At 32.0% G+C, this 18,933-nt stretch overlaps 14 non-coding genes across 14 annotated transcripts; all 14 read left to right on the forward strand.

Annotated features, from left to right (window-relative positions):
- The first annotated feature begins 307 nt into the window (after positions 1 to 307).
- TRNAC-GCA (transfer RNA cysteine (anticodon GCA)) lies at positions 308 to 379 on the forward strand. The gene has a single exon. It is a non-coding gene; the product is annotated as a tRNA-Cys (tRNA).
- A 1,744-nt stretch (positions 380 to 2,123) lies between these two features.
- Positions 2,124 to 2,195, forward strand: TRNAC-GCA (transfer RNA cysteine (anticodon GCA)). The gene has a single exon. It is a non-coding gene; the product is annotated as a tRNA-Cys (tRNA).
- A 1,380-nt stretch (positions 2,196 to 3,575) lies between these two features.
- TRNAC-GCA (transfer RNA cysteine (anticodon GCA)) lies at positions 3,576 to 3,647 on the forward strand. The gene has a single exon. It is a non-coding gene; the product is annotated as a tRNA-Cys (tRNA).
- A 2,362-nt stretch (positions 3,648 to 6,009) lies between these two features.
- TRNAC-GCA (transfer RNA cysteine (anticodon GCA)) lies at positions 6,010 to 6,081 on the forward strand. The gene has a single exon. It is a non-coding gene; the product is annotated as a tRNA-Cys (tRNA).
- Positions 6,082 to 7,392: 1,311 nt separating this feature from the next.
- Positions 7,393 to 7,464, forward strand: TRNAC-GCA (transfer RNA cysteine (anticodon GCA)). The gene has a single exon. It is a non-coding gene; the product is annotated as a tRNA-Cys (tRNA).
- A 1,017-nt stretch (positions 7,465 to 8,481) lies between these two features.
- Positions 8,482 to 8,553, forward strand: TRNAC-GCA (transfer RNA cysteine (anticodon GCA)). Its single transcript has one exon. It is a non-coding gene; the product is annotated as a tRNA-Cys (tRNA).
- A 963-nt stretch (positions 8,554 to 9,516) lies between these two features.
- On the forward strand, positions 9,517 to 9,588 carry TRNAC-GCA (transfer RNA cysteine (anticodon GCA)). The gene has a single exon. It is a non-coding gene; the product is annotated as a tRNA-Cys (tRNA).
- Positions 9,589 to 10,492: 904 nt separating this feature from the next.
- On the forward strand, positions 10,493 to 10,564 carry TRNAC-GCA (transfer RNA cysteine (anticodon GCA)). Its single transcript has one exon. It is a non-coding gene; the product is annotated as a tRNA-Cys (tRNA).
- Positions 10,565 to 11,524: 960 nt separating this feature from the next.
- On the forward strand, positions 11,525 to 11,596 carry TRNAC-GCA (transfer RNA cysteine (anticodon GCA)). The gene has a single exon. It is a non-coding gene; the product is annotated as a tRNA-Cys (tRNA).
- A 949-nt stretch (positions 11,597 to 12,545) lies between these two features.
- TRNAC-GCA (transfer RNA cysteine (anticodon GCA)) lies at positions 12,546 to 12,617 on the forward strand. The gene has a single exon. It is a non-coding gene; the product is annotated as a tRNA-Cys (tRNA).
- A 963-nt stretch (positions 12,618 to 13,580) lies between these two features.
- Positions 13,581 to 13,652, forward strand: TRNAC-GCA (transfer RNA cysteine (anticodon GCA)). The gene has a single exon. It is a non-coding gene; the product is annotated as a tRNA-Cys (tRNA).
- A 949-nt stretch (positions 13,653 to 14,601) lies between these two features.
- On the forward strand, positions 14,602 to 14,673 carry TRNAC-GCA (transfer RNA cysteine (anticodon GCA)). The gene has a single exon. It is a non-coding gene; the product is annotated as a tRNA-Cys (tRNA).
- A 905-nt stretch (positions 14,674 to 15,578) lies between these two features.
- TRNAC-GCA (transfer RNA cysteine (anticodon GCA)) lies at positions 15,579 to 15,650 on the forward strand. The gene has a single exon. It is a non-coding gene; the product is annotated as a tRNA-Cys (tRNA).
- Positions 15,651 to 16,599: 949 nt separating this feature from the next.
- Positions 16,600 to 16,671, forward strand: TRNAC-GCA (transfer RNA cysteine (anticodon GCA)). Its single transcript has one exon. It is a non-coding gene; the product is annotated as a tRNA-Cys (tRNA).
- The last annotated feature ends 2,262 nt before the right edge of the window (positions 16,672 to 18,933 follow it).

Consider the following 18,933-nt stretch of genomic DNA (forward strand, 5'->3'; position numbering starts at 1 on the left):
TATATAGGTTTATTGCTAAGAATTTGTATTTTCTTAGTTCTGTTTGGCCTCCCAAAATTTAAAGTCACAATATGTCCTGATGTCACTATTACTGACAAAATTGGAGCTTTAGATGATCAAAGTTCCTTTTTGAGCATGCTCACAGCTTACACCTATGTGAACTCTGCAATCAAGCCCAGATTAATTTCTCCAAAGCATCACCATAAATATACATATTAATCTTTTATCCTATAAGACAACATATATAGTACAAACACCTATACTTTCTGACTGCAATGTGAATGTTTTAAAAAACTTGTACGCAATTGGGGGTATAGCTCAGTGATAGAGCATTCGACTGCAGATCGAGAGGTCCCTGGTTCAAATCCTGGTGCCCACTTTACCTAAATTTTAATGTGTAAAGGTACTGAATTAATCTGCAGTTTACAGCTAGTTAACTAGCTTTTAATGTGTAAAGGTACTGAATCAATCTGCAGTTTACAGCTAGTTTGAAACTCAAGTACAGGAAAAGCTAACACAAGTAAGAGCATGAAAACAAAAAAAGTGACACTTTAACATTATATACTTCCAGATAGCACAGTTAGAGTGGTAGATTTCATTTTTTTGATAGAGATTTTTACAGAAATCTATAACTTATAGAAGGCAAATATAAAGGACCTACCTAGTTTCTCTTAAAAAAGTACTTTCTTTCCGAAATGGTTAAAAATGAAGTAGTAGGAGAAGCCTTATTGCAATATCAGTCTGAGTTCAATCCCTAATCCCACCAACAGTTCCAGAACCTTGATTTAATTTCTGTCCTTTCTATAGTAATATATTTAGAATAGTATAATATAACTGAACATGAAACATGTGTACTTTAAACCTCACCCTCATTGATAATTAAATAAGGAAAAACATCACTTAAATAGTGATACTTTAAAATAATAAACTTCCTGATAGCACAGTTAGAGTGGTAGATTTCATTTTTTTGATAGAGATTTTAACAGAAATCTATAATTTATAGAAGGCAAATATAAAGTACCTACCTAGATTCTCTTAAAATAGTACTTTCTTTCCGAAATGGTTAAAAATGAAGAAGTAGGAGAAGCCTTATTGTAATATCAGTCTGAGATCAATCCCTAATCCCACCAACAGTTCCAGAACCTCAATTTAATTTCTGTCCTTTCTATAGTAATATATTTAGAATAGTATAATATAACTGAACATGAAACATGTGTACTTTAATACTCACCCTCATTGATAATTAAATAAGGAAAAGCATCACTTAAATAGTGATACTTTAACATTATAATCTTCCTGATAGCACAGTTAGAGTGGCAGATTTCATTTTTTTTATAGAGATTTTTACAGAAATCTATAATTTAAAGAAGGCAAATATAAAGGACCTACCTAGTTTCTCTTAAAAAAGAACTTTCTTTCCCAAATGGTTAAACTGAAGAAGTAGGAGAAGCCTTATTGCAATATCAGTCTGAGTTCAATCCCTAATCCCACCAACAGTTCCAGAACCTCAATTTAATGTCTGTGCTTTCTATAGTAATATATTTAGAATAGTATAATATAACTGAACATGAAACATGTATACTTTAATACTCACCCTCTTTGATAATTAAATAAGGAATTATTAAGTAATTACATTGCAGTATTCTGGAACTGTTGTTGTAATTGGGGGTTGATCTCAGACTGATTTTTCAACTAGGTCATTCGAGTTTATGCATCAAACATTATTTTTGAACATCTGAGCCCACAAGCCCAAAAATCAAAATGTCCTATTTTATTAGCAATAATATACTGTTGTCAGCTACTTTTTGAAATAATTTATATAGTTTTGCTGCTAAGAATTTGTATTTTCTTAGTTCTGTTTGGCCTCCCAAGATATAAAGTCACAATATGTCCTGATGTCACTATAACTGACCAAATTGGAGCTTTAGATGATCAAAGTTCCTTTTTGAGTATGCTCACAGCTTACACCTATGTGAACTCTGCAATCAAGCCCAGATTAATTTCTCCAAAGCATCACCATAAATATACATATTAATCTTTTATCCTATTAGACAACATATATAGTACAAACACCTATACTTTCTGACTGCAATGTGAATGTTTTTAAAATCTTGTACGCAATTGGGGGTATATCTCAGTGGTAGAGCATTCGACTGCAGATCAAGAGGTCCCTGGTTCAAATCCAGGTGCCCACTTTACCTAGCTTTTAATGTGTAAAGGTACTGAATTAATCTGCAGTTTACAGCTAGTTAACTAGCTTTTAATGTGTAAAGGTACTGAATCAATCTGCAGTTTACAGCTAGTTTGAAACTCAAGTACAGGAAAAGCTAACACAAGTAAGAGCATGAAAACAAAAAAAGTGACACTTTAACATTATATACTTCCAGATAGCACAGTTAGAGTGGTAGATTTCATTTTTTTGATAGAGATTTTTACAGAAATCTATAATTTATAGAAGGCAAATATAAAGGACCTACCTAGTTTCTCTTAAAAAAGTACTTTCTTTCCGAAATGGTTAAAAATGAAGTAGTAGGAGAAGCCTTAATGCAATATCAGTCTGAGTTCAATCCCTAATCCCACCAACAGTTCCAGAACCTTGATTTAATTTCTGTCCTTTCTATAGTAATATATTTAGAATAGTATAATATAACTGAACATGAAACATGTGTACTTTAATACTCACCCTCATTGATAACTAAATAAGGAAAAGCATCACTTAAATAGTGATACTTTAACATTATAAACTTCCTGATAGCACAGTTAGAGTGGCAGATTTTATTTTTTTTATAGAGATTTTTACAGAAATCTATAATTTATAGAAGGCAAATATAAAAAACCTACCTAGTTTCTCTTAAAAAAGTACTTTCTTTCCCAAATGGTTAAACTGAAGAAGTAGGAGAAGCCTTATTGCAATATCAGTCTGAGTTCAATCCCTAATCCTACCAACAGTTCCAGAACCTCAATTTAATTTCTGTCCTTTCTATAGTAATATATTTAGAATAGTATAATATAACTGAACATGAAACATGTGTACTTTAATACTCACCCTCTTTGATAATTAAATAAGGAATTATTAAGCAATTATATTGCAGTGTTCTGGAACTGTTGTTGTAATTGGGGGTTAATCTCAGACTAATTTTGCAACTAGGCCATTCGAGTTTATGCATCAAACATTAATTTTGAACACCTGAGCCCACAAGCCCAAAAATCAAAATGTCCTATTTTATTAGCAATAATATACTGTTGTCAGCTACTTTTTGAAATAATTTATATAGGTTTATTGCTAAGAATTTGTATTTTCTTAGTTCTGTTTGGCCTCCCAAAATTTAAAGTCACAATATGTCCTGATGTCACTATTACTGATGAAATTGGAGCTTTAGATGATCAAAGTTCCTTTTTGAGCATGCTCACAGCTTACACCTATGTGAACTATGTAATCAAGCCCAGATTAACAACTCCAAAGCATCACCATAAGTATACATATTCATTTTTTATCCTATAAGAACACATATATAGTACAAACACCTTTACATTCTGACTGCAATGTGAATGTTTTTAAAATCTTGTATGCAATTCGGGGTATAGCTCAGTGGTAGAGCATTCGACTGCAGATCGAGAGGTCCCTTGTTCAAATCCGGGTGCCCCCTTTACCTAACTTTTAATGTGTAAAGGTACTGATTCAATTTGCAGTTTACAGCTACTTTGAAACTCAAGCACAGGAAAAGCTAACACAAGTAAGAGCAAGAAAACAAAAAAAGTGAAACTTTAACATTATATACTTCCTGATAACACAGTTAGAGTGGTAAATTTCATTTTTTTGATAGAGATTTTTACAGAAATCTATAATTTAGAGAAGGCAAATATAAAGGACCTACCTAGTTTCTCTTATAAAAGTACTTTCTTTCAAAAAATGGTTAAAAATGAAGAAGTAGGAGAAGCCTTATTGCAATATCAGTCTGAGTTCAATCCCTAATCCCACCAACAGTTCCAGAACCTCAATTTAATTTCTGTCCTTTCTATAGCAATATATTTAGAATAGTATAATATAACTGAACATGAAACATGTGTACTTTAATACTCACCCTCATTGATAATTAAATAAGGAAAAACATCACTTAAATAGTGATACTTTAACATTATAAACTTCCTGATAGCACAGTTAGAGTGGCAAATTTCATTTATTTGATAGAGATTTTTACAGAAATCTATAATTTATAGAAGGCAAATATAAAGGACCTACTTAGTTTCTCTTAAAAAAGTACTTTCTTTTCCAAATGGCTAAACTGAAGAAGTAGGAGAAGCCTTATTGCAATATTAGTCTGAGTTCAATCTCTAATCCCACCAACAGTTCCAGAACCTCGATTTAATTTCTGTCCTTTCTATAGTAATATATTTAGAATAGTATAATATAACTGAACATGAAACATGTGTACTTTAAAACTCACCCTCTTTGATAATTAAATAAGGAATTATTAAGCAATTACATTGCAGTATTCTGGAACTGTTGTTGTAATTGGGGGTTGATCTCAGACTGATTTTGCAACTAGGCCATTCGAGTTTATGCATCAAACATTAATTTTGAACACCTGAGATCACAAACCCAAAAATCAAAATGTCCTATTTTATTAGCAATAAAATACTGTTGACAGCTACTTTTTGAAATAACTTATATAGGTTTGTTGCTAAGAATTTGTATTTTCTTAGTTCTGTTTGGCCTCCAAAATATAAAGTCACAATATGTCCTGATGTCACTATAAGTGACCAAAGTGGAGCTTTAGATGTTCAAAGTTTCTTTTTGAGCATGCTCACAGCTTACACCTATGTGAACTCTGCAATTAAGCCCAGATTAATAACTTTAAAGCATCACCATAAGTATACATATTCATTTTTTATCCTATAAGACAACATATATAGTACAAACACCTTTACATTCTGACTGCAATGTGAATGTTTTTAAAAACTTGTATGCAATTGGGGGTATATCTCAGAGGTAGACCTTTCGACTGCAGATTGAGAGGTCCCTGGTTCAAATCCGGGTGCCCCCTTTACCAAGCTTTTAATGTGTAAAGGTACTGAATCAATCTGCAGTTTACAGCTAGTTTGAAACTCAAGTACAGGAAAAGCTAACACAAGTAAGAGCAAGAAAACAAAAAAACGTGACACTTTAACATTATATACTTCCAGATAGCACAGTTAGAGTGGTAGATTTCATTTTTTTGATAGAGATTTTTACAGAAATCTATAATTTATAGAAGGCAAATATAAAGGACCTACCTAGTTTCTCTTAAAAAAGTTCTTTCTTTCCGAAATGGTTAAAAATGAAGTAGTAGGAGAAGTCTTATTGCAATATCAGTCTGAGTTCAATCCCTAATCCCACCAACAGTTCCAGAACCTCGATTTATTTTCTGTCCTTTCTATAGTAATATATTTAGAATAGTATAATATAACTGAACATGAAACATGTGTACTTTAATACTCACCCTCTTTGATAATTAAATAAGGAATTATTATGCAATTACATTGCAGTATTCTGGAACTGTTGTTGTAATTGGGGGTTGATCTCAGACTGATTTTGCAACTAGGCCATTCGACTTTATGCATCAAACATTAATTTTGAACATCTGAGCCCACAAGCCCAAAAATCAAAATGTCCTATTTTATAAGCAATAATATACTGTTGTCAGCTACTTTTTGAAATAATTTATATAGGGTTGATGCTAAGAATTTGTATTTTGTTAGTTCTGTTTGGCCTCCCAAAATATAAAGTTACAATATGTCATGATGTCACTATAACTGACCAAAGTGGAGCTTTAGATGATCAAAGTTTCTCTTTGAGCATGCTCACAGCTTACACCTATGTGAACTCTGCAATCAAGCCCAGATTAATAACTTCAAAGCATCACCATAAGTATACATATTCATTTTTTATCCTATAAGAACACATATATAGTACAAACACCTTTACATTCTGACTGCAATGTGAATGTTTTTAAAATCTTGTATGCAATTGGGGGTAGAGCTCAGTGGTAGAGCATTCGACTGCAGATCGAGAGGTCCCTGGTTCAAATCCGGGTGCCCCCTTTACCTAACTTTTAATGTGTAAAGGTACTGATTCAATTTGCAGTTTATAGCTACTTTGAAACTCAAGCACAGGAAAAGCTAACACAAGTAAGAGCAAGAAAACAAAAAAAGTGAAACTTTAACATTATATACTTCCAGATAACACAGTTAGAGTGGTAAATTTCATTTTTTTGATAGAGATTTTTACAGAAATCTATAATTTAGAGAAGGCAAATATAAAGGACCTACCTAGTTTCTCTTATAAAAGTACTTTCTTTCAAAAAATGGTTAAAAATGAAGAAGTAGGAGAAGCCTTATTGCAATATTAGTCTGAGTTCAATCCCTAATCCCACCAACAGTTCCAGAACCTCAATTTAATTTCTGTCCTTTCTATAGCAATATATTTAGAATAGTATAATATAACGGAACATGAAACATGTGTACTTTAATACTCACCCTCATTGATAATTAAATAAGGAAAAACATCACTTAAATAGTGACACTTTAACATTATAAACTTCCTGATAGCACAGTTAGAGTGGCAGATTTCATTTATTTGATAGAGATTTTTACAGAAATCTATAATTTATAGAAGGCAAATATAAAGGACCTACTTAGTTTCTCTTAAAAAAGTACTTTCTTTTCCAAATGGTTAAACTGAAGAAGTAGGAGAAGCCTTATTGCAATATCAGTCTGAGTTCAATCTCTAATCCCACCAACAGTTCCAGAACCTCGATTTAATTTCTGTCCTTTCTATAGTAATATATTTAGAATAGTATAATATAACTGAACATGAAACATGTGTACTTTAATACTCACCCTCTTTGATAATTAAATAAGGAATTATTAAGCAATTACATTGCAGTATTCTGGAACTGTTGTTGTAATTGGGGGTTGATCTCAGACTGATTTTGCAACTAGGCCATTCGAGTTTATGCATCAAACTTTAATTTTGAACACCTGAGATCACAAACCCAAAAATCAAAATGTCCTATTTTATTAGCAATAAAATACTGTTGACAGCTACTTTTTGAAATAACTTATATAGGTTTGTTGCTAAGAATTTGTATTTTCTTAGTTCTGTTTGGCCTCCAAAATATAAAGTCACAATATGTCCTGATGTCACTATAAGTGACCAAAGTGGAGCTTTAGATGATCAAAGTTTCTTTTTGAGCATGCTCACAGCTTACACCTATGTGAACTCTGCAATTAAGCCCAGATTAATAACTTTAAAGCATCACCATAAGTATACATATTCATTTTTTATCCTATAAGACAACACCTTTACATTATGACTGCAATGTGAATGTTTTTAAAAACTTGTATGCAATTGGGGGTATATCTCAGTGGTAGAGCATTCGACTGCAGATTGAGAGGTCCCTGGTTCAAATCCGGATGCCCCCTTTACCAAGCTTTTAATGTGTAAAGGTACTGAATCAATCTGCAGTTTACAGCTAGTTACCTAGCTTTTAATGTGTAAAGGTACTGAATCAATCTGCAGTTTACAGCTAGTTTGAAACTCAAGTACAGGAAAAGCTAACACAAGTAAGAGCAAGAAAACAAAAAAAGTGACACTTTAACATTATATACTTCCAGATAGCACAGTTAGAGTGGTAGATTTCATTTTTTTGATAGAGATTTTTACAGAAATCTATAATTTATAGAAGGCAAATATAAAGGACCTACCTAGTTTCTCTTAAAAAAGTTCTTTCTTTCCGAAATGGTTAAAAATGAAGTAGTAGGAGAAGCCTTATTGCAATATCAGTCTGAGTTCAATCCCTAATCCCACCAACAGTTCCAGAACCTCGATTTATTTTCTGTCCTTTCTATAGTAATATATTTAGAATAGTATAATATAACTGAACATGAAACATGTGTACTTTAATACTCACCCTCTTTGATAATTAAATAAGGAATTATTATGCAATTACATTGCAGTATTCTGGAACTGTTGTTGTAATTGGGGGTTGATCTCAGACTGATTTTGCAACTAGGCCATTCGACTTTATGCATCAAACATTAATTTTGAACATCTGAGCCCACAAGCCCAAAAATCAAAATGTCCTATTTTATAAGCAATAATATACTGTTGTCAGCTACTTTTTGAAATAATTTATATAGGGTTGATGCTAAGAATTTGTATTTTGTTAGTTCTGTTTGGCCTCCCAAAATATAAAGTTACAATATGTCATGATGTCACTATAACTGACCAAAGTGGAGCTTTAGATGATCAAAGTTTCTCTTTGAGCATGCTCACAGCTTACACCTATGTGAACTCTGCAATCAAGCCCAGATTAATAACTTCAAAGCATCACCATAAGTATACATATTCATTTTTTATCCTATAAGAACACATATATAGTACAAACACCTTTACATTCTGACTGCAATGTGAATGTTTTTAAAATCTTGTATGCAATTGGGGGTAGAGCTCAGTGGTAGAGCATTCGACTGCAGATCGAGTGGTCCCTGGTTCAAATCCGGGTGCCCCCTTTACCTAACTTTTAATGTGTAAAGGTACTGATTCAATTTGCAGTTTATAGCTACTTTGAAACTCAAGCACAGGAAAAGCTAACAGAAGTAAGAGCAAGAAAACAAAAAAAGTGACACTTTAACATTATATACTTCCTGATAACACAGTTAGAGTGGTAAATTTCATTTTTTTGATAGAGATTTTTACAGAAATCTATAATTTATAGAAGGCAAATATAAAGGACCTACCTAGTTTCTCTTAAAAAAGTTCTTTCTTTCCGAAATGGTTAAAAATGAAGTAGTAGGAGAAGCCTTATTGCAATATCAGTCTGAGTTCAATCCCTAATCCCACCAACAGTTCCAGAACCTCGATTTATTTTCTGTCCTTTCTATAGTAATATATTTAGAATAGTATAATATAACTGAACATGAAACATGTGTACTTTAATACTCACCCTCTTTGATAATTAAATAAGGAATTATTATGCAATTACATTGCAGTATTCTGGAACTGTTGTTGTAATTGGGGGTTGATCTCAGACTGATTTTGCAACTAGGCCATTCGACTTTATGCATCAAACATTAATTTTGAACATCTGAGCCCACAAGCCCAAAAATCAAAATGTCCTATTTTATTAGCAATAATATACTGTTGTCAGCTACTTTTTGAAATAATTTATATAGGGTTGATGCTAAGAATTTGTATTTTGTTAGTTCTGTTTGGCCTCCCAAAATATAAAGTTACAATATGTCATGATGTCACTATAACTGACCAAAGTGGAGCTTTAGATGATCAAAGTTTCTCTTTGAGCATGCTCACAGCTTACACCTATGTGAACTCTGCAATCAAGCCCAGATTAATAACTTCAAAGCATCACCATAAGTATACATATTCATTTTTTATCCTATAAGAACACATATATAGTACAAACACCTTTACATTCTGACTGCAATGTGAATGTTTTTAAAATCTTGTATGCAATTGGGGGTAGAGCTCAGTGGTAGAGCATTCGACTGCAGATCGAGTGGTCCCTGGTTCAAATCCGGGTGCCCCCTTTACCTAACTTTTAATGTGTAAAGGTACTGATTCAATTTGCAGTTTATAGCTACTTTGAAACTCAAGCACAGGAAAAGCTAACACAAGTAAGAGCAAGAAAACAAAAAAAGTGAAACTTTAACATTATATACTTCCTGATAACACAGTTAGAGTGGTAAATTTCATTTTTTTGATAGAGATTTTTACAGAAATCTATAATTTAGAGAAGGCAAATATAAAGGACCTACCTAGTTTCTCTTATAAAAGTACTTTCTTTCAAAAAATGGTTAAAAATGATGAAGTAGGAGAAGCCTTATTGCAATATCAGTCTGAGTTCAATCCCTAATCCCACCAACAGTTCCAGAACCTCAATTTAATTTCTGTCCTTTCTATAGCAATATATTTAGAATAGTATAATATAACTGAACATGAAACATGTGTACTTTAATACTCACCCTCATTGATAATTAAATAAGGAAAAACATCACTTAAATAGTGATACTTTAACATTATAAACTTCCTGATAGCACAGTTAGAGTGGCAGATTTCATTTTTTTGATAGAGATTTTTACAGAAATCTATAATTTATAGAATTATTATAAATTATTGAAATAATTTATATAGGGTTGATGCTAAGAATTTGTATTTTGTTAGTTCTGTTTGGCCTCCCAAAATATAAAGTTACAATATGTCATGATGTCACTATAACTGACCAAAGTGGAGCTTTAGATGATCAAAGTTTCTCTTTGAGCATGCTCACAGCTTACACCTATGTGAACTCTGCAATCAAGCCCAGATTAATAACTTCAAAGCATCACCATAAGTATACATATTCATTTTTTATCCTATAAGAACACATATATAGTACAAACACCTTTACATTCTGATTGCAATGTGAATGTTTTTAAAATCTTGTATGCAATTGGGGGTATACCTCAGTGGTAGAGCATTCGACTGCAGATCGAGAGGTCCCTGGTTCAAATCCGGGTGCCCCCTTTACCTAACTTTTAATGTGTAAAGGTACTGATTCAATTTGCAGTTTACAGCTACTTTGAAACTCAAGCACAGGAAAAGCTAACACAAGTAAGAGCAAAAAAACAAAAAAGTGAAACTTTAACATTATGTACTTCCTGATAACACAGTTAGAGTGGTAAATTTCATTTTTTTGATAGAGATTTTTACAGAAATCTATCATTTATAGAAGGCAAATATGAAGGACCTACCTAGTTTCTCTTAAAAAAGTACTTTCTTTCCCAAATGGTTAAACTGAAGAAGTAGGAGAAGCCTTATTGCAATATCAGTCTGAGTTCAATCCCTAATCCCAACAACAGTTCCAGAACCTCAATTTAATTTCTGTCCTTTCTATAGTAATATATTTAGAATAGTATAATATAACTGAACATGAAACATGTGTACTTTAATACTCACCCTCTTTGATAATTAAATAAGGAATTATTAAGCAATTACATTGCAGTATTCTAGAACTGTTGTTGTAATTGGGGGTTGATCTCAGACTGATTTTGCAACTAGGCCATTCGAGTTTATGCATCAAACATTAATTTTGAACACCTGAGATCACAAACCCAAAAATCAAAATGTCCTATTTTATTAGCAATAAAATACTGTTGACAGCTACTTTTTGAAATAACTTATATAGGTTTGTTGCTAAGAATTTGTATTTTCTTAGTTCTGTTTGGCCTCCAAAATATAAAGTCACAATATGTCCTGATGTCACTATAACTGACCAAAGTGGAGCTTTAGATGATCAAAGTTTCTTTTTGAGCATGCTCACAGCTTACACCTATGTGAACTCTGCAATTAAGCCCAGATTAATAACTTTAAAGCATCACCATAAGTACACATATTCATTTTTTATCCTATAAGACAACATATATAGTACAAACACCTTTACATTCTGACTGCAATATGAATGTTTTTAAAAACTTGTATGCAATTGGGGGAATAGCTCAGTGGTAGAGCATTCGACTGCAGATTGAGAAGTCCCTGGTTCAAATCCGGGTGCCCCCTTTACCAAGCTTTTAAGGTACTGAATCAATCTGCAGTTTACAGCTAGTTACCTAGCTTTTAATGTGTAAAGGTACTGAATCAATCTGCAGTTTACAGCTAGTTTGAAACTCAAGTACAGGAAAAGCTAACACAAGTAAGAGCAAGAAAACAAAAAAAGTGACACTTTAACATTATATACTTCCAGATAGCACAGTTAGAGTGGTAGATTTCATTTTTTTGATAGAGATTTTTACAGAAATCTATAATTTATAGAAGGCAAATATAAAGGACCTACCTAGTTTCTCTTAAAAAAGTTCTTTCTTTCCGAAATGGTTAAAAATGAAGTAGTAGGAGAAGCCTTATTGCAATATCAGTCTGAGTTCAATCCCTAATCCCACCAACAGTTCCAGAACCTTGATTTATTTTCTGTCCTTTCTATAGTAATATATTTAGAATAGTATAATATAACTGAACATGAAACATGTGTACTTTAATACTCACCCTCATTGATAATTAAATAAGGAAAAACATCACTTAAATAGTGATACTTTAACATTATAAACTTCCTGATAGCACAGTTAGAGTGGCAGATTTCATTTTTTTGATAGAGATTTTTACAGAAATCTATAATTTATAGAATTATTATAAATTATTGAAATAATTTATATAGGGTTGATGCTAAGAATTTGTATTTTGTTAGTTCTGTTTGGCCTCCCAAAATATAAAGTTACAATATGTCATGATGTCACTATAACTGACCAAAGTGGAGCTTTAGATGATCAAAGTTTCTCTTTGAGCATGCTCACAGCTTACACCTATGTGAACTCTGCAATCAAGCCCAGATTAATAACTTCAAAGCATCACCATAAGTATACATATTCATTTTTTATCCTATAAGAACACATATATAGTACAAACACCTTTACATTCTGACTGCAATGTGAATGTTTTTAAAATCTTGTATGCAATTGGGGGTAGAGCTCAGTGGTAGAGCATTCGACTGCAGATCGAGAGGTCCCTGGTTCAAATCCGGGTGCCCCCTTTACCTAACTTTTAATGTGTAAAGGTACTGATTCAATTTGCAGTTTATATCTACTTTGAAACTCAAGCACAGGAAAATCTAACACAAGTAAGAGCAAGAAAACAAAAAAAGTGAAACTTTAACATTATATACTTCCTGATAACACAGTTAGAGTGGTAAATTTCATTTTTTTGATAGAGATTTTTACAGAAATCTATAATTTAGAGAAGGCAAATATAAAGGACCTACCTAGTTTCTCTTATAAAAGTACTTTCTTTCAAAAAATGGTTAAAAATGAAGAAGTAGGAGAAGCCTTATTGCAATATCAGTCTGAGTTCAATCCCTAATCCCAACAACAGTTCCAGAACCTCAATTTAATTTCTGTCCTTTCTATAGTAATATATTTAGAATAGTATAATATAACTGGACATGAAACATGTGTACTTTAATACTCACCCTCTTTGATAATTAAATAAGGAATTATTAAGCAATTACATTGCAGTATTCTAGAACTGTTGTTGTAATTGGGGGTTGATCTCAGACTGATTTTGCAACTAGGCCATTCGAGTTTATGCATCAAACATTAATTTTGAACACCTGAGATCACAAACCCAAAAATCAAAATGTCCTATTTTATTAGCAATAAAATACTGTTGACAGCTACTTTTTGAAATAACTTATATAGGTAAGTTGCTAAGAATTTGTATTTTCTTAGTTCTGTTTGGCCTCCAAAATATAAAGTCACAATATGTCCTGATGTCACTATAACTGACCAAAGTGGAGCTTTAGATGATCAAAGTTTCTTTTTGAGCATGCTCACAGCTTACACCTATGTGAACTCTGCAATTAAGCCCAGATTAATAACTTTAAAGCATCACCATAAGTATACATATTCATTTTTTATCCTATAAGACAACATATATAGTACAAACACCTTTACATTCTGACTGCAATATGAATGTTTTTAAAAACTTGTTTGCAATTGGGGGAATAGCTCAGTGGTAGAGCATTCGACTGCAGATTGAGAGGTCCCTGGTTCAAATCCGGGTGCCCCCTTTACCAAGCTTTTAAGGTACTGAATCAATCTGCAGTTTACAGCTAGCTACCTAGCTTTTAATATGTAAAGGTACTGAATCAATCTGCAGTTTACAGCTAGTTTGAAACTCAAGTACAGGAAAAGCTAACACAAGTAAGAGCAAGAAAACAAAAAAAGTGACACTTTAACATTATATACTTCCAGATAGCACAGTTAGAGTGGTAGATTTCATTTTTTTGATAGAGATTTTTACAGAAATCTATAATTTATAGAAGGCAAATATAAAGGACCTACCTAGTTTCTCTTAAAAAAGTTCTTTCTTTCCGAAATGGTTAAAAATGAAGTAGTAGGAGAAGCCTTATTGCAATATCAGTCTGAGTTCAATCCCTAATCCCACCAACAGTTCCAGAACCTTGAAATATTTTCTGTCCTTTCTATAGTAATATATTTAGAATAGTATAATATAACTGAACATGAAACATGTGTACTTTAATACTCACCCTCATTGATAATTAAATAAGGAAAAACATCACTTAAATAGTGATACTTTAACATTATAAACTTCCTGATAGCACAGTTAGAGTGGCAGATTTCATTTTTTTGATAGAGATTTTTACAGAAATCTATAATTTATAGAATTATTATAAATTATTGAAATAATTTATATAGGGTTGATGCTAAGAATTTGTATTTTGTTAGTTCTGTTTGGCCTCCCAAAATATAAAGTTACAATATGTCATGATGTCACTATAACTGACCAAAGTGGAGCTTTAGATGATCAAAGTTTCTCTTTGAGCATGCTCACAGCTTACACCTATGTGAACTCTGCAATCAAGCCCAGATTAATAACTTCAAAGCATCACCATAAGTATACATATTCATTTTTTATCCTATAAGAACACATATATAGTACAAACACCTGTACATTCTGACTGCAATGTGAATGTTTTTAAAATCTTGTATGCAATTGGGGGTATAGCTCAGTGGTAGAGCATTCGACTGCAGATCGAGAGGTCCCTGGCTCAAATCCGGGTGCCCCCTTTACCTAACTTTTAATGTGTAAAGGTACTGATTCAATTTGCAGTTTATAGCTACTTTGAAACTCAAGCACAGGAAAAGCTAACACAAGTAAGAGCAAGAAAACAAAAAAAAGTGAAACTTTAACATTATATACTTCCTGATAACACAGTTAGAGTGGTAAATTTCATTTTTTTGATAGAGATTTTTACAGAAATCTATAATTTAGAGAAGGCAAATATAAAGGACCTACCTAGTTTCTCTTATAAAAGTACTTTCTTTCAAAAAATGGTTAAAAATGAAGAAGTAGGAGAAGCCTTATTGCAATATCAGTCTGAGTTCAATCCCTAATCCCACCAACAGTTCCAGAACCTCAATTTAATTTCTGTCCTTTCTATAGCAATATATTTAGAATAGTATAATATAACTGAACATGAAACATGTGTACTTTAATACTCACCCTCATTGATAATTAAATAAGGAAAAACATCACTTAAATAGTGATACTTTAACATTATAAACTTCCTGATAGCACAGTTAGAGTGGCAGATTTCATTTTTTTGATAGAGATTTTTACAGAAATCTATAATTTATAGAATTATTATAAATTATTGAAATAATTTATATAGGGTTGATGCTAAGAATTTGTATTTTGTTAGTTCTGTTTGGCCTCCCAAAATATAAAGTTACAATATGTCATGATGTCACTATAACTGACCAAAGTGGAGCTTTAGATGATCAAAGTTTCTTTTTGAGCATGCTCACAGCTTACACCTATGTGAACTCTGCAATTAAGCCCAGATTAATAACTTTAAAGCATCACCATAAGTACACATATTCATTTTTTATCCTATAAGACAACATATATAGTACAAACACCTTTACATTCTGACTGCAATATGAATGTTTTTAAAAACTTGTATGCAATTGGGGGAATAGCTCAGTGGTAGAGCATTCGACTGCAGATTGAGAAGTCCCTGGTTCAAATCCGGGTGCCCCCTTTACCAAGCTTTTAAGGTACTGAATCAATCTGCAGTTTACAGCTAGTTACCTAGCTTTTAATGTGTAAAGGTACTGAATCAATCTGCAGTTTACAGCTAGTTTGAAACTCAAGTACAGGAAAAGCTAACACAAGTAAGAGCAAGAAAACAAAAAAAGTGACACTTTAACATTATATACTTCCAGATAGCACAGTTAGAGTGGTAGATTTCATTTTTTTGATAGAGATTTTTACAGAAATCTATAATTTATAGAAGGCAAATATAAAGGACCTACCTAGTTTCTCTTAAAAAAGTTCTTTCTTTCCGAAATGGTTAAAAATGAAGTAGTAGGAGAAGCCTTATTGCAATATCAGTCTGAGTTCAATCCCTAATCCCACCAACAGTTCCAGAACCTTGATATATTTTCTGTCCTTTCTATAGTAATATATTTAGAATAGTATAATATAACTGAACATGAAACATGTGTACTTAAATACTCACCCTCATTGATAATTAAATAAGGAAAAACATCACTTAAATAGTGATACTTTAACATTATAAACTTCCTGATAGCACAGTTAGAGTGGCAGATTTCATTTTTTTGATAGAGATTTTTACAGAAATCTATAATTTATAGAATTTTTATAAATTATTGAAATAATTTATATAGGGTTGATGCTAAGAATTTGTATTTTGTTAGTTCTGTTTGGCCTCCCAAAATATAAAGTTACAATATGTCATGATGTCACTATAACTGACCAAAGTGGAGCTTTAGATGATCAAAGTTTCTCTTTGAGCATGCTCACAGCTTACACCTATGTGAACTCTGCAATCAAGCCCAGATTAATAACTTCAAAGCATCACCATAAGTATACATATTCATTTTTTATCCTATAAGAACACATATATAGTACAAACACCTTTACATTCTGACTGCAATGTGAATGTTTTTAAAATCTTGTATGCAATTGGGGGTATAGCTCAGTGGTAGAGCATTCGACTGCAGATCAAGAGGTCCCTGGTTCAAATCCGGGTGCCCCCTTTACCTAACTTTTAATGTGTAAAGGTACTGATTCAATTTGCAGTTTATAGCTACTTTGAAACTCAAGCACAGGAAAAGCTAACACAAGTAAGAGCAAGAAAACAAAAAAAGTGAAACTTTAACATTATATACTTCCTGATAACACAGTTAGAGTGGTAAATTTCATTTTTTTGATAGAGATTTTTACAGAAATCTATAATTTAGAGAAGGCAAATATAAAGGACCTACCTAGTTTCTCTTATAAAAGTACTTTCTTTCAAATAATGGTTAAAAATGAAGAAGTAGGAGAAGCCTTATTGCAATATCAGTCTGAGTTCAATCCCTAATCCCACCAACAGTTCCAGAACCTCAATTTAATTTCTGTCCTTTCTATAGCAATATATTTAGAATAGTATAATATAACTGAACATGAAACATGTGTACTTTAATACTCACCCTCATTGATAATTAAATAAGGAAAAACATCACTTAAATAGTGATACTTTAACATTATAAACTTCCTGATAGCACAGTTAGAGTGGCAGATTTCATTTATTTGATAGAGATTTTTACAGAAATCTATAATTTATAGAAGGCAAATATAAAGGACCTACTTAGTTTCTCTTAAAAAAAGTACTTTCTTTTCCAAATGGTTAAACTGAAGAAGTAGGAGAAGCCTTATTGCAATATCAGTCTGAGTTCAATCTCTAATCCCACCAACAGTTCCAGAACCTCGATTTAATTTCTGTCCTTTCTATAGTAATATATTTAGAATAGTATAATATAACTGAACATGAAACATGTGTACTTTAATACTCACCCTCTTTGATAATTAAATAAGGAATTATTATGCAATTACATTGCAGTATTCTGGAACTGTTGTTGTAATTGGGGGTTGATCTCAGACTGATTTTGCAACTAGGCCATTCGACTTTATGCATCAAACATTAATTTTGAACATCTGAGCCCACAAGCCCAAAAATCAAAATGTCCTATTTTATAAGCAATAATATACTGTTGTCAGCTACTTTTTGAAATAATTTATATAGGGTTGATGCTAAGAATTTGTATTTTGTTAGTTCTGTTTGGCCTCCCAAAATATAAAGTTACAATATGTCATGATGTCACTATAACTGACCAAAGTGGAGCTTTAGATGATCAAAGTTTCTCTTTGAGCATGCTCACAGCGTACACCTATGTGAACTCTGCAATTAAGCCCAGATTAATAACTTTAAAGCATCACCATAAGTATACATATTCATTTTTTATCCTATAAGACAACATATATAGTACAAACACCTTTACATTCTGACTGCAATATGAATGTTTTTAAAAACTTGTTTGCAATTGGGGGAATAGCTCAGTGGTAGAGCATTCGACTGCAGATTGAGAGGTCCCTGGTTCAAATTGCAAACAAGTTTTTAAAAACATTCATATTGCAGTCAGAATGTAAAGGTTCAAATCCGGGTGCCCCCTTTACCAAGCTTTTAAGGTACTGAATCAATCTGCAGTTTACAACTAGTTACATAGCTTTTAATGTGTAAAGGTACTGAATCAATCTGCAGTTTACAGCTAGTTTGAAACTCAAGTACAGGAAAAGCTAACACAAGTAAGAGCAAGAAAACAAAAAAAGTGACACTTTAACATTATATACTTCCAGATAGCACAGTTAGAGTGGTAGATTTCATATTTTTGATAGAGATTTTTACAGAAATCTATAATTTATAGAAGGCAAATATAAAGGACCTACCTAGTTTCTCTTAAAAAAGTTCTTTCTTTCCGAAATGGTTAAAAATGAAGTAGTAGGAGAAGCCTTATTGCAATATCAGTCTGAGTTCAATCCCTAATCCCACCAACAGTTCCAGAACCTTGATATATTTTCTGTCCTTTCTATAGTAATATATTTAGAATAGTATAATATAACTGAACATGAAACATGTGTACTTTAATACTCACCCTCATTGATAATTAAATAAGGAAAAACATCACTTAAATAGTGATACTTTAACATTATAAACTTCCTGATAGCACAGTTAGAGTGGCAGATTTCATTTTTTTGATAGAGATTTTTACAGAAATCTATAATTTATAGAATTTTTATAAATTATTGAAATAATTTATATAGGGTTGATGCTAAGAATTTGTATTTTGTTAGTTCTGTTTGGCCTCCCAAAATATAAAGTTACAATATGTCATGATGTCACTATAACTGACCAAAGTGGAGCTTTAGATGATCAAAGTTTCTCTTTGAGCATGCTCACAGCTTACACCTATGTGAACTCT

This window comes from Taudactylus pleione, unplaced genomic scaffold (genome assembly GCF_031769625.1).
Source record: "Taudactylus pleione unplaced genomic scaffold, aTauple2 ptg000021l, whole genome shotgun sequence".
NCBI lineage: Eukaryota > Metazoa > Chordata > Amphibia > Anura > Myobatrachidae > Taudactylus > Taudactylus pleione.